The sequence below is a fragment of the Adiantum capillus-veneris genome, chromosome 9 (assembly GCF_014529385.1).
Source record: "Adiantum capillus-veneris isolate H3 chromosome 9, ASM1452938v2, whole genome shotgun sequence".
NCBI lineage: Eukaryota > Viridiplantae > Streptophyta > Polypodiopsida > Polypodiales > Pteridaceae > Adiantum > Adiantum capillus-veneris.
The window spans coordinates 163,389,320-163,403,653 of NC_140939.1; positions in this window are offsets into that span (position 1 = coordinate 163,389,320).

The window sequence follows — 14,334 nt, forward strand, 5'->3', positions numbered from 1 at the left end:
TACCTGCAAAAACCCCAAACCAAATAGAGTCTAACATAAAAGACAAGTGTTTAGTTAAAAATTCCTTGGAGGGATTCCATGAGGCCTTGATTATGTTCCATGCATTCCACATTATGCATACAAGCTTGGAACCCATTGTAATAAAAGGAATAGGAGATATTAGTAGCTCTCTAAGCTGCAGATTAGACCAGGCCTTGTAAGATTGGAGTTTAAATTTTTGAATATCCCTCTTGAGAAGAGCTGCCCAATAATCTTTTGAGTCTGCAGCCCTGAGAATCCATTTGGTAGCCATTTCTGGTTGAAACTAGTTCAAGGTTGAGGAGACCTAGACCTCCCTTAACTTAAGGTAAACAACAAATGTCCTAGGAAACCTTGGAGATTTTGAGGTGATCAACCTCTCCTCCCCATAGAAAGTTCCTAGCCAAGGAGGTAATCTGTTTTAGTTGGTAACTTAGGTGGACACCAATAAGATAGAAAGTAAATTGAAGGAGGGAGAATATAGTGATTAAGAATAAAAGCTTTAGTTGATACAAAATTCTGATAGTGGTGCCATTGATTATCTTTTGTCTAAATTTTGGAAACCACCCACTCCCATCTTTGACCGTAATGCCCACTGGTATGCCTGGCAATTTGGAAATATGACGATCCCTTATTTCCATACAACCAGCATCCAAAAGATATGAAAAGCATGCCCTTCTGAAGTCTTATAACTAGTTTTGGAATGGTTAATCACTAAACCACTAGCCTTACAAAAAATATCCAAGGATAACTAGAAATATTCGTGACTGAACTAATGTCATTAGGCAGAAGAGAGTTAGTGTCATCTGTAAATTGCTGCAATACTAAATCTTTGTGGGTGCCAAAAATCTTAAAACCTCTCATTAGGCCTTTATCTAAAGCTTCCTGTGCAAGCCAACCTAGAGTATCAAAGTATATGGCATACAGGAGTGGAGCAATAGGGAAACCCTGTCTGATAGACCTTCTCATAGGGAAAACTTCTGATAGCTCTCCATTTATAGAAACTCTAGAACATGCATTACCAAAAATAAGCTGAATGTATTTAATAAATATTCTGCCAAATTCAATGTCAGAAGGATAAAATCCCATTCCATCTTGTCATACGCCTTATCAAAATCAATCTTAAAGAAGATAAAATCTTGCTCACTGTTCATAGCGTATTCCAGTGCCTCCCAAAGTGTAATAATTGCATCAAGCATGAACCTTCCTTTTATGAATCCCTTCTGTTTTGGAAATATTATCTCGTGAATGATAGCACTCAAGCTTTTAGCTAGAGACAAGAAAAAATCTTGTAGATAGAAGTCATACAAGTGATAGGTATCAAGTTCCCTAGTTCCTAGTTATCCCCCCTTTTATGAATGAGCTTGATGACCCCAATGTTCCTAGATGCGGACATAACTCCTACTTTGATGGCCTCCTTCCAAATGGACAAGAGATGTGGCATGTTGGGGCTACCATCGTAGCATAGCTCCAATAACCAACAATAATTGTCAATCTAGAGAGATGAGCTACCCGGTTAGGGCATGGAAACACTCATCGATTCGTGAGCTAATCATGGCAACATGAATGGAAACTCTACGAGGTGAGCTTCTTGGCCTATGGAGGAGCTAAGACACGATGTCTGGCAATCTCCACATCCACTTCTCTTCACCTTAAATCAACCCAATCACACACACTAACGATTGCAACAATGCACACATAACTAATCACATCATGCGGCATACTAATCACAAGCGCACACACACAGATCTATTGAGCATCTACACTCCAATCATACCTACATGCACACACAAAGAATAGAGGGAAACCACACAAGATTAGAGCAGGATTAACCACTAATTAATCATGATCTAACTAATCAAAGCATCATTAACAATCAAAAAGTGTATGAGAGAGACATAGTGAAAGAGAATTAAGCCTTGATTAGTGTTAATCAAGTCACATGAGCAAGGAGAAGCTGAAGGGCTCCATAGCTGAGAACCCTAATTCCATTCACACACTGCCTTATATACATAGGGTAAAAATATGCATTGTTTGGGCGCCCAAGGCCTTTAGGGCTCCACAACTGATTGAATCTGCAACCTAGGCACACTAACTGACCTATTCTTTACAGCTTGGAACTCTCATTGAGCCCGTAACCGGTTACAATTATTACAATGGCTTGAAATAAATCTGAAAATTATAATACATACCTATTTCGTAAAATGTAAAAAATGTATAACTCCAATCTTTAGTGCTTCTATGTATTTATATTTGATGTCCATTCTTACGTCTTGGACCTTTAGCAGCTTTTGTTAACTGGCGTTAGCTCAGTCAACATTTTTGTCTTTTGATTTTAGTGCCTGTCCTCGGGCACTATTGAGAAGTATTTGTGGAGGCTGTGGAAGGTTTTTGATTAGTTGTTGATTGGCTAACCATCTTCATTTATTGTTGATGACGTACATTCTGATGTAGCATCTTCATTGGTCCAAATTTGTCTCTGATGTGTAAATTAGGGTCTAATTTTTGGATGACCAAAGGGAAAAAACCCAGTGGGAAAAAAGTGCCTTTGGGAAACACACATTACTGGAGTACTTATTAGCGTGGGAAATATTAATAAAGGACTGAAGGGATTATTTTCTGATGGATATAAAAATAAGAGGGTAGAAAATATGTGAGGGTAGCAATATGGAGCATTGGTTTGCCTTCTATAGTCCACTCAAGGTGCATAGGTGGAAGCAAAAAGAGTTTCTAATGCATATCTTCAATGATGGGACATCCTATATGCATACACAATATGGAAAACAATATGCTTATGCAGAAATATTTTTGAGGGGTTCTTGAGAAAGAAGGTGTAGCTATAAAAGCATATGTCATGGCTTTACAAGTTGGCACCCATTTAGGAAGGGTTTTCATTGTCAAGGATATGTGCTCTCATCTTACTGTGCACGGTGTGTGAGTGTTGGACTCTATGTCACTCCACCATGGTTAAGTTAATAGACTTCGACTCTTATGCTCATCTCATCCAACATGAGTGACATGACTTAGATATGCTCAACTCTTCCAGCTTGAGTGTAAGCGTAATAGCTATGACTCTTAGCATAGATTTTATTATGACTTGAAGCTTTGGGACTAACGCTTTTCTCATTTTGTGGCTCAACAGTCTGACTTTGACTATGCCAAAGAGTGTTTTTTGCACCCTAGCAACTTGACTTTTCACATTCTTGAGCTTACTACAAATATTTATTCTGGTAAAAGTAAGCTTGAATCCTCATAGAGTGGATTATTGAAGGACCAAATTGGCATTAAGGGTTTCTTTTGCCATACCTGTTTCATCATCTTTGAATCTGCATCTATGTTGATCTGGTTTTCCTTCTTTGACTGTGAAGACTCCATCGTATGTTTGATTTTCCAATTAGGTATGTTGAAAGGAGTCTGTGATGTCGTTTTAGGTCTTTGTTGATTGTTGGCATCTGTCTTTTGACTTAGAGCACTGGAAGACTTAGGGATCCAAATTCTTATGTTACCTTGGTAGCTGCCTTGATGACTTTACCCAACTTGAGATCTTGTTGAGCTCTTGATATCTTCATGCAGTTATGTTGTAGTTGTAGCTGGCTTTCAATTGATTGGCAACCAAAATTTTGTAAGGATATTTGTGCAAGAAGAAGATTCTTTGAAATCCATCTCTGTTTTGTATTTTCTTGAGAGTTGTGGTAGACTTGAGAGCATTTCATGTTGTCCTTTTGTTTTGTCGCGTCGTAGGTATTCTAGGATCTTGTCGAGATTGATACTTGTTTTTCCTTCTTCTCTGGGAGGGTCTTGATTGCACTTCATATGCATTGTGGTACCCCTATTTGTCTATAACATCTATAATACCCTTCTTCGTTAAACTACACTCTGATGCTATGCATCCCATGTGTTCATCTTCAGTCTTCAATCCACATTGAATCACCGATTTTTATTAAACATGCTCAGAACAAACACTTGCTTGAATTTATTTTGCCTTCTTGAGTACTTGGGCTGATATACCTTTGCTTTTCTGGGTGGCTCCTTAGAGGTTTCATTTGGGTCATCAATTGACTTGAAGTTTCTAAAGCCCCATTTACTTGAAGAAGCTGATCCATGAGGGTTTTTTGATGTAGAGGCATATGCTATCACACCTTTTATGCTCGTGGGTTGTATGCCCACTTTAGCTTTACCTTTGTCTTTAAGATTTGTCGGTGATTCTTGTGACATTTGCAACTCTGAATCCAACATTAATGGTACCTACAATTGTTGCTAGCTACCACTTGGAAAAGAGAGTATTAACATTGTGTACCAAGTATGAACAAACATGTTTTATAAACAATTTTGTCTTGTTTTGATTCTAATATTTCTTTTAAATATTCATAACTTTTTTTGTGTATGCATACAATGAATATATGCTTGTGGCCGCCTAGTCTTTCAAGCACCCGTAGACCTTGCCAATCTACTCTGGAAGATATAAGGGCCTTGTGGAAGCTAAGTCTTCCAAGCACCAAGTGGAGTTAGTCACCACTATGAAAGAATGTCCACAAGTAAAAAGGGATCCTCTACCCAAATTAACATGACTAGCTATGACTTTATTTTCCCTGCACCATAGTCTAGGAGATGACTATGATGAAAGGGAGAGATACTGTCATGAAAATTGATTCTATCCTTCTAAAAGTATTTTTCATCTTTAGTTGTCCATTTAAGTATGGGGAAAATAAAAGAGAACAAGTGAAGTTGATTAAAGTGCTTATAGACCAACTCAGACAGAGGCTTGGGAGACCAAAGGAGAGAAATCTATAAAAGAGTAGGGAACATTGTTGTTTAGTTATTTTCGTCAATAAAAGAGCAGATAAGCCTATAAAAGAGGAATGAACATTGCTGTTTAGTTAATTTAGTCAAAGGTACATGTCAAGAAATGATGAATCTATCTTGAGAAGCCTTGATCAAAGGTAGAAGCGATTACCTAGAGAAAATTATAGAAGTCTAAAAATAGAAAGGTACAAGAGATTACCTAGAGAAATTATAAAAGTCTAAAAATAGAAACTAATTGTGTTAATTTTACAATTAAAATTACTCATTAGATTCCAAGTATGAATTTTGGGAAGTCTCAAAATAAAGTTAAAATTCACTTGAGTTAGTCTAAATTTAGCAAGGTTCGAGACCAACTTCATGGTACCTCCAAAGCGCTATGCTAAAGTTTTTCACATGAGATGAAGTTCTAAAAGCCTAAGGGTGAGTTTAAACTTTACCAGAGTCTATCCTAACTTAGCTAGTCCTAAATTAGCAGGCCGACTCTAACTCGGGTCAATTTCATAAAGCCTCCAAAGGATAGTGCAAAGATCTTGCAGCCGAGAAGGTAGAATTACTATGATTTCTATTTCATGCTTGGAAAAATTAAAAGCACAAGGTTAGATCAATCCCGCCATATTTGGTAAGTTGACCCTAGATCTTCTCTTCCAAGTTTGCCTAGTCATATGTCCATGGTAGCTTGGACTTTCTTTATGGAAGGTTAGACTAGTGTGTGTCTGAATGTACTCTTGACAAATTCAAGTCAAAGGGAAGAGGGGGGTGAGTGGGGCAAGAAGATTGTCTTTGATCCATGTAGTGATCATTCTATTTGAAGTTTTTGGCAAGGGTGCAAGAGGGAGAAAATAAAGAGGGGCTTGTGGGGGTTTTGTACTCCTCTCTCTCATTTTTTCATTTACATTCTCAAGTGCTCCTAGTGAAATATCAAGTTTTTTCTTTCTCCTCCTCTCCATGGGAGCTCAAGAGCAGATTTCTATGGTCAAGAACTTGGCTATGGATACAAATCCAAGCAAGGGAAATTACTTCATCTTCTTTATCTTCTCTAGTATTCTAGCTATGCTAAGAGATTGTCCATGGAGTAAGCACACACAAAATACTACTTCTTTGCTTAAGAAATACTTCTTTTCAACCTCATCTACCTCTTACCCGACAATTCTTTCTCTACGATGGAGGGTTTAGGGCTTGGGAAGAAGGGTTACACCATGGAATCATGAAGTTCATCATCATTTTGGCTTAAGGAAAACTCCACAAGAGCACAAGCTTATATTGTAATCAAAGCTCTCATTGAAAGAATTATATAACAAAGTCCTAACCGGATCCAAGCAAATCCAATCCACAATAAGTTGTCAACCTTGATTGGGTGATTCACTTCAAGTTATGTGCATGAATTGATGTTATAATGTTTAAAATGTGCAATGAAATTACCCTAACACAACCTAAATTTCTCTTCTAAAGAATCCTCTTAAAGGAAAATTTCCACTTTCATAATTTAATTCTACTATGTTTGTAAAAATGTCACCAATTTCCAGTTTCATAATTCAATTCTATTGTCTTTGTAAGAATGTCACCAAATTTCATCTTTGGTCTACTTAAAGAATTTTTCTCTCTTACTAGAATTTGCCATTTTAGTAAGAGAGAATAAAAATTGTTGAAGGGTCAATTATGTACAATGCCATGAGGAATGTACCTAGAGAGTTTTAAAATTTGAACGTATCATTCAGAGGTGCCAATGGAATTGATAAGAATTCACTCGGGATTTTATGGGGCAAGGACGGGATCCTAGCGAGTTCCAAAAGAGTCTAGAACAAAACCCAAAAGCCTTTAAAATTAACAAGGGTAACCAAAAGGTGGGAATGGTAGCCAACGTGTTATTATCCACACATGATAACCTAAAGCTATGTGGAGATAAGTGATGTGGTCCACAAACCTCTCATGCAAAAAAGAAGGTGAGAGGAGTAGCTCAAAAAATGAAAGACTACTTTTTCAGTACCTAGGGTGAGTATTTTTGAAATAACTCTTAAAAAAAAGTGTTTTTGTGAAAAGGGCCCATGAGGATTTTTGAAAATGGCGAGATGAAAAACTTTGTAGTTCAGATTTTTTCCATTTGAGGACCGCAAGAGAAAGTTTGCTTTATTTTTCTATAGGGCTGCACTAGAGAGAGTAGTGAAACTTTTGTTTTCCTATCTCTTGAAGCTCCACGCAATCCTCAGCTAAAAGGAAGCTCTCCATGCTCTTCTCAAGGCTCATCATCTTATTTCTCTGTCTCCCACACAAGTCTCTATGGATGCTCAAGCTTAGACAAAATTAAGTATGCAGGTTACTACTTCTTAATGCTTACATATCTTCTTTTCAACCTAATTCTTGCTTCCCATAGATCCTATCACCTCCGAGGTGTTTAGGGCCTTGAGATTGAGTTCAACAAGGTATTTTAGATGAAAAGTTTAATCGCAATCTCTGTCAAATTTTAGAGCTTTCATCTCTTTAATTTGTGTAGTTCAAAGTATGATTAGCCAATTTTATTGATAATTTTTTTTTCTTTTTAAGAAGAATTGATTAATACAAAGTCCTTCGGAGGGGGGGTCGCTCCAAAAAGTCCGTCCCTGAATTGGTGTCAAATTCTCTCTCTCTCTCTCTCTCTCTCTCTCTCTCTCTCTCTCTCTCTCTCTCTCTCTCTCTCCCTCCTTTCTTGTAATTTTGGTACATGTATCTGATGTGTGATTGAATTTCAATTAATGCTTTCTTTGCAATTGTCATGCGAATATGCTCAATGTTACACAATTGATTGATTACTCTAGTTAATCTGTATTTTTTTGTTGCACTTAAATATCAATTCTCTGACATTAATATCAGAGTATATCTAGGTTCAATTTCTTTTTGAAGAAAGGGAAGTTGTAGCATTGAGCATGAAGGGTTGAACATTTTATTTAACCATTTTAAGTGAGTATTGGGATCTATTAACCCGTGTATTTTGCAACTTATACACCTTGGGAGTTGTTGTATTAATAGTGGACCCTAATGGGGTTACCTTTGGTTTTACCACTATTGAGCATACAGAAAGCTCGGAAGGATTTTTTTAGCTTCAATCCAGGCAATGTTATGACCCTTCTCTCTACCTTGATTAATTAAAAGAGTTTAAACCAAGGGTGTGTAAGATCCAAAGAGCTTTCTCTTGATTCAAAAAGGGAAATAGCTGTGATTTTTCACACAAAACAGTTATATCTCACAAGGAACTTCTGATTCACAAAGCACCATCGCTATGTTTGACCACAATCAAGAAGAGGTGAGAGTCACCAATTTGGATTTGCACACTGATATTGCAACTACTGATGGAATTTGGGCAGTTGAATTTCTTGCTTGCTGATTACAAGGAAGCTATGGAAAATCCTACTTTACAAGTTGTAGTCCTCACACGGCTGCAAACAAGGAATCTTATTGTCCTTGCTCCTAAAGAGGATTCTCTTGTGAAGACTCATAAAGAGATTTCAAAAGGATAAAATTCTATCGATCAGAAGAAGCACTCATCTACTACAAGAAGAGGAAGGAGCCCTCAATGTGAGGCTAAGGGAAAGAAGAAATACAGAGACATAAGAGAGAAACATCTTGTGGATGAAAAATATAGTCCTATGTCATCTAATGCAGATGTGCATCCTAGAAGACAACAAATAATTCCCTCACCATCACCTCCTTTTGGGAGGACAAGATCTTCAAGCTCTCATTCTGACACAAGAGAGAAACATCTTGTGGATGAAAAATATAGTCCTATGTCATCTAATGAAGATGTGCATCCTAGAAGACAACGAAGAATTCCCTCATCATCACTTCCTTTTGGGAGATCACCTCCTTTTGGGAGGACAAGATCTTCAAGCTCTCATTCTTCTTATCATTCTGGGGAGAATGAGAAGAAGCTTGAAAAGAAATAGAGAAAGAAGAAACCATCTAGCTCTCCATCATTGTCAAGCTCATCTAGGTCCGAGAGTTTCTCCTACTCAGACAACAATTCTTCCAAAGCACACAAGAGCAGAGGCCATCGACATTCTCATGCTACCTAGAAGCAAGCATCTTGCCTAAGAAAGTTCAAGGAAGGAGGTAAAGCATAACCTTCCTCTCCTTTGATGGAACTTTTGGCAATGTAAACAAACTTTTAAGCTTTATACGGCAATTCGATGAGACCTTTGGGGATGATTTTTTTTCAAAGTCATTCAAACTCTGACATGTTGCTATGCATCTCAAAAAATTAGTCCGTCAATGGTGGGCAAGCCTCTGCTCCAAGGGAGTAGCTCCAAAGACTTGGAAAACATGTCGAGTTGCTATCAGGAAGCAATTCTATCTAGTGAGGCTTTTGACCAAGTGCTCATGCCAAGGCAAAGCCCAAAGCTTAATGATCAAGAGAACATGCAAAAATATGTGGAGATGTTTTGGGATCTACATCTCAAAGTTATGTATACAAGCGCATCGACATCTTGGAGCAAAAGTAGCAATTCTATGTTGTACTCTCTGAAGATTGGAAAACTATATCAATACACAAAGACCTTGGACTATTTTGGAGGTTATCATCAAGTTTCAAGACTAATATAAGGGTTCAAAGACAAAGAATGGGAGAGAGAAGCCACATGAGGAAGGACGAAATTCAATTCAAAATCATTCTACCAAAGTTGGGAAGCCTAAAGAAAAAATCTAGCTACCAAGGTAAGAATCACTTATCTTCAGAAGATATAGAGCGTTATCATAAGGATAATAAATGTTTTAAATGCAGTGACCAAGGTCATTCTTACCGCACATGCCCTCAAAAGCATGAAAAGAAGGCCCCCCTAGAGCTGCAATGGTATATGTTCAAGAACAGGGCGGTCTTCCACCTAGAAGTCCGTTGTGTTATGCATGGGAAAAAGTGAGAGAACATGATGCTCTCATCCTTCGGTTCACGTTCAACACACAATTATATATATGTGGGATTAGCATTAAACTTAGGGATACATTCTCACGAGATGGGACAAACACATGCTGTTGAAGGACACTTTGAAGTCCAAGAGACTCTAGTCACACCTTTGATTGGAAAGTTAAGGCTTCATGTTCAAGGGTATATGGACAAAAGAGATTTTCTCATCTCTCCACTTAAGAATGAGGATGTGTTTCTTGGAGCACCATGGTTTGATTGTATGGCTACTTCCATCAAATTTCCAAAGAGGTTGATAGCATTTCAGCACAAGGGTAGAGACATCACTTTGCAAGTCAATGAGAAGAGGCACACCATCCCAATTGTATCTCATGACTCCTTTGACAAATCAATAAAGAGTTCTATTTTTGCTTACATGATATTTGTCAAGGATGTTCCTAGAAATAATGTTCTTTCTTGCAGTTTTGGTACATGTATGTGATGTGTGATTGAATTTAAGTTAATGCTTACTTTGCAATTCTGAAACTTGAATAAGCTCAATGTTACACAATTGATTGACTACTCTAGTTAATATGTAATTTCCATTGCACTAAAATTCCACAGAGAGACAGAGAGAGAGAGAGAGAGAGAGAGAGAGAGAGAGAGAGAGAGAGAGAGAGAGAGCACAAGATATACATGGTTCACCCAAGTGTGGGCTATGTCCATGGAAACGTAGCCACTCAATGGCTTTACACTTCAAATTTGAAGTTGTCTCCAAAGGGATTAGAAACCCTTAATGGTTTTCCCGCCTGATTCTCTCTATCTTTCAATTCTTGCTTCTTCTCACTTATCCTTGCTTCACTTTAATTTTCATGTGTAGAAGAGGCCTCATTTTATAGATGTAAATGACTCTCAAAGGAGCCTCTTTGGGCTGCCCTCTCTCATGAGAGGTAGTCGTCCATGTGTATACACACCCTTGTGTAGCTGCCCATATGTAGACAAGCCCACCTAAAAGTTAGCCACCAGCCATTTAACGCCACCCACTGGCCATTGAATGCCACCCAACGCCCAACAACCATTGAATACCAGCCATGTGTCTACCTCTATCGATCATTTTTTGGTCACTTTTTGGTCGCTTCATCCGACCAAGATGTTTTAGCAAAAAGGAATATTCCAGCGAGCTTATTCTTAACAGAGAAAAGGCCGCCCCAAGATTTCAATATTTGTTCTCCTCACCTTCATTCAATAAGGGAGACGAAGGTTGGCAGTAGGTCTCAGAAGATGGTCTCAACATCTTTTGTAGGCATTTCAAATCACAAGCTAGAGTGGTTGGACAGTTGAAAGGAAATCCACGTGATAAACCTAAAACCTCATTTTTGTATGATAACCTTTTTGACGTGTTGTGGGATACCAATCCCAAGAACCCCATGACAACAAATCTGGCATGCTCCTAGATAGAGATTGAGAAAATGCCAATGGAAGAAGAAAACCCGAAAGAAAATACTAAGGAAGTATCCCTTGAGGTGGATGAGTTCATACCTCTTACTCAATGATAGAAGATATAGCTATCCAGTCATGGAACATGAAGGGATTGAAAACCTAAAAGAAACAAGCCCTTTTTTAGGAGGAGGTGACAAAATCCATGGAAGTCAATTACTGAGCCATTGAAGAGCATCACCTAGATGCTCTTAGCATTAGAAAGCAGGTATCGAGTAAGTACCTTGAGCTGAAAGTGGTCCTAAATCGTGCATTTGGGAGATCCCTAGGAGTGAAGATTAATTAGGCAAGACAAATTATCAGCATTGTCAGCATTTATGGACATTTCAATGCCAAGGATAGAGCCAGACTAAGGGCAGATCTCACACAACCCCTATGAACATGGACAAGTGCTTGTTCAGAGACTTTAATATGAGAAGATAAATTATAAAGCAAAATCCTCAAGTTTGCTGGCAAGCTCCAGAAGAGCAATGACAGAGTATGTGTGAGAAATGGGCATGGATAGACCTATGGTTGATTGGACAATGGAATTGCATGACAACATTTGCTTACACAAACCTTCAATATGCCCCACACAACTTCCTAGCTTGACAAGTGCTATTGCTCTCATCAAGCTAATTGGATACCATCACCATGTAAATGAGGATAGTAGCTTCACAGAGCCTATCAAATCACAGATCAATATTCATAAAACTTAGCAAAGCCAAGGGGAGAGGATAGTACCCCCAAGGGTCAAAGAAGAATTTAATCATGGGAAAAATCCTATTCAAAGATGCCCTCTTTAAAAATCTGGCCAAAAAATCTATGTACAAGCTTGATAAAGATATAGAAGTGAATAATCCTAGAGCTTGGGATGCCTTTGCTTTGAGTAAACAAAAGGAAATTAAAAGGATATGCCCAAGATTCAAGAAGTCCAGAGAGGACCTACATAAGCAATTAAAACATGAAGTAGAACTATTGAAAATCAAAAAAGGGAGAAGGGAAGGCTTCCAAAGTGGAGCAGAGGAGATGGCTTGAAGAAAAAGTAAATCTGGCTGAACAACAACTCAAAGAGATAAAGAAGGCAAGATTGTTATCTAGAGAAATTTACCTACAACCTGAGCCTGCCAATCAAGCATTCTTGTTTAGGGCACTCCAAGCTAAGAGGAGACGGGGAACCATCCAATCACTAATGGATGATGGGGAACCATCCAATCACTAATGGATGACAAGGGGAATGTTATTCAAGTCTTTGATGCTATGGCTAAGTTGATGCTTGATCACTTGAGCCATATCATAGATCAAAGAGAGTCCCGTATAGAGCAATGGACAAAGTCAAAGTATCAGCAATGTCAAAAGAACAATGTATCAAGCAGAAGAAAAATTGCTTGAGAAGGCCTTTATCATGGATGAATGCTCACTTTCACTTCATTCTTTAGGTAGGGAGAAGTCATCATGATGGGACGGTTTTGACAATTGAGTTCTTTATAGAGTTGTAGGAGGATCTGAATGCTCCAATTATGCACACTGCCAACCAGCCTTGATTGAAGCTGTGATCAATGCAAACATCAAAAGGGGCCTTATTAAACCTATTCCTAAGCAACTGTGATTTTCCCAAGTGAAACAATAGCAGCCCATCACTATGATGACAGTAGATTATAGAATTATTGACAAAGTAGTCACCCTTAGGCTCTCTCCCCTCTTGGATAAAGCTATCATCCCTCACCAACATGGATTTATCAAAGGTAGGCCAATATATGAAGACATTTTGGTAGCAATGGTCAACATCGAGGACACAAACTTCACCAATCAAGAATGTATCCTCCTACACCTCGACCTTGACAAAGCATATGACCAGATCACCTAGTCCTTCATAGAAGAAGTCATGAAATTATTGGGATTTGGACCACGACTCTGTAGATTAGTTCATACTCTTGGAGCTGGTAGCCATTGAAAACTACTATTTCATAATAGAATTGAGTGTGCCTTTGAAGTAAAAAGGTCAACCAAATAGGGTTGCCCACTCGCCTTGCTCACATTCACCATCGGTTCACATCCCCTAGTCACCATGTTGGAAGCAAGTGCTGTAAGACTGGAGATCCAAAGGTTTTCCGTACCATGTACCAACAAATCCTAGCTAAGTTTTTGGCCAATGAATCCTTGTTATTTTTGAAATCTAGCCCTCGGATACCTAGAAAGGCTCTGGAAATTATTCAAACATTTTCCATGGCCTCCAGCTCAAAGTGTAATGTTGAGAAATCAAGATCGATATCTTTCTTAAAAAGAAACTTGTTTGACCCAATCGAATGGTCAAGAGAGATTATCTCAAAAGGGAGGGTTTTCTACCACCTTGGTGCCCCACTAGGGATTGGAATCACACAAAAGAAAATATTCCTATGGGTCATTGACAAAGTGAGAAGTGAGATGCAAAGTTGGGAGTATGTGCTCCTCCCTTTCGAGAGCAAGGTCAAGGTGATTAGCACATTTATGATCTTGTACATGTCTTTCACTAGCATGTTTCCAAAGATAGCAAAACGAAATTGGAAGGAATTCTTGAAACCGGTGAAAAAATTTTTGTGGAAAAATAACACCACAGAATTGTAGCCTCGGCAATGGGCCAAATGGGAGTTTGTTTCTAGGCCCAAGGAGCAAGGTGGGTTTGGAATCCTCAACCTTGCAATGCCAAACAAGACCAAGCATGGGCCATTATGACAAGGGATATGATTGAAAAGGTGAAGATTTTCTCTCAAGGATGTCCATGGAAGGAACTAAGGATGCCCAACAAATTGCTAGCACCTCAATGGACAAACTTGAGATTAGGTAGCACCATGGGAGAGCTAGTACAAATGTGTAATAGGGTCAATAAAATGGGGAGGATCTAGACATATATTTCCAAAACTCTATAACTTACTGGTCCCCATGGCTCTCTAACGTGGGAAGTGAACTTGTGAATCCATTTTAGAGAGAAATAGCCAAAAAGACCAATAACAAGGGAATGCAACATTTGGTCCAGTTTTGGGATGGCAACATCAAGAAATAGAAAGAAGAAAACCAATTAGCCTCCTAGAATCTCCTCAAGGGAACTAAGAGACTCCTTATCATCAGATTGATAAAGGATTTTGGACTATGTGGTGATGCCAATTTGCAAGGCTATATTCCAGAGGAAATCCTAG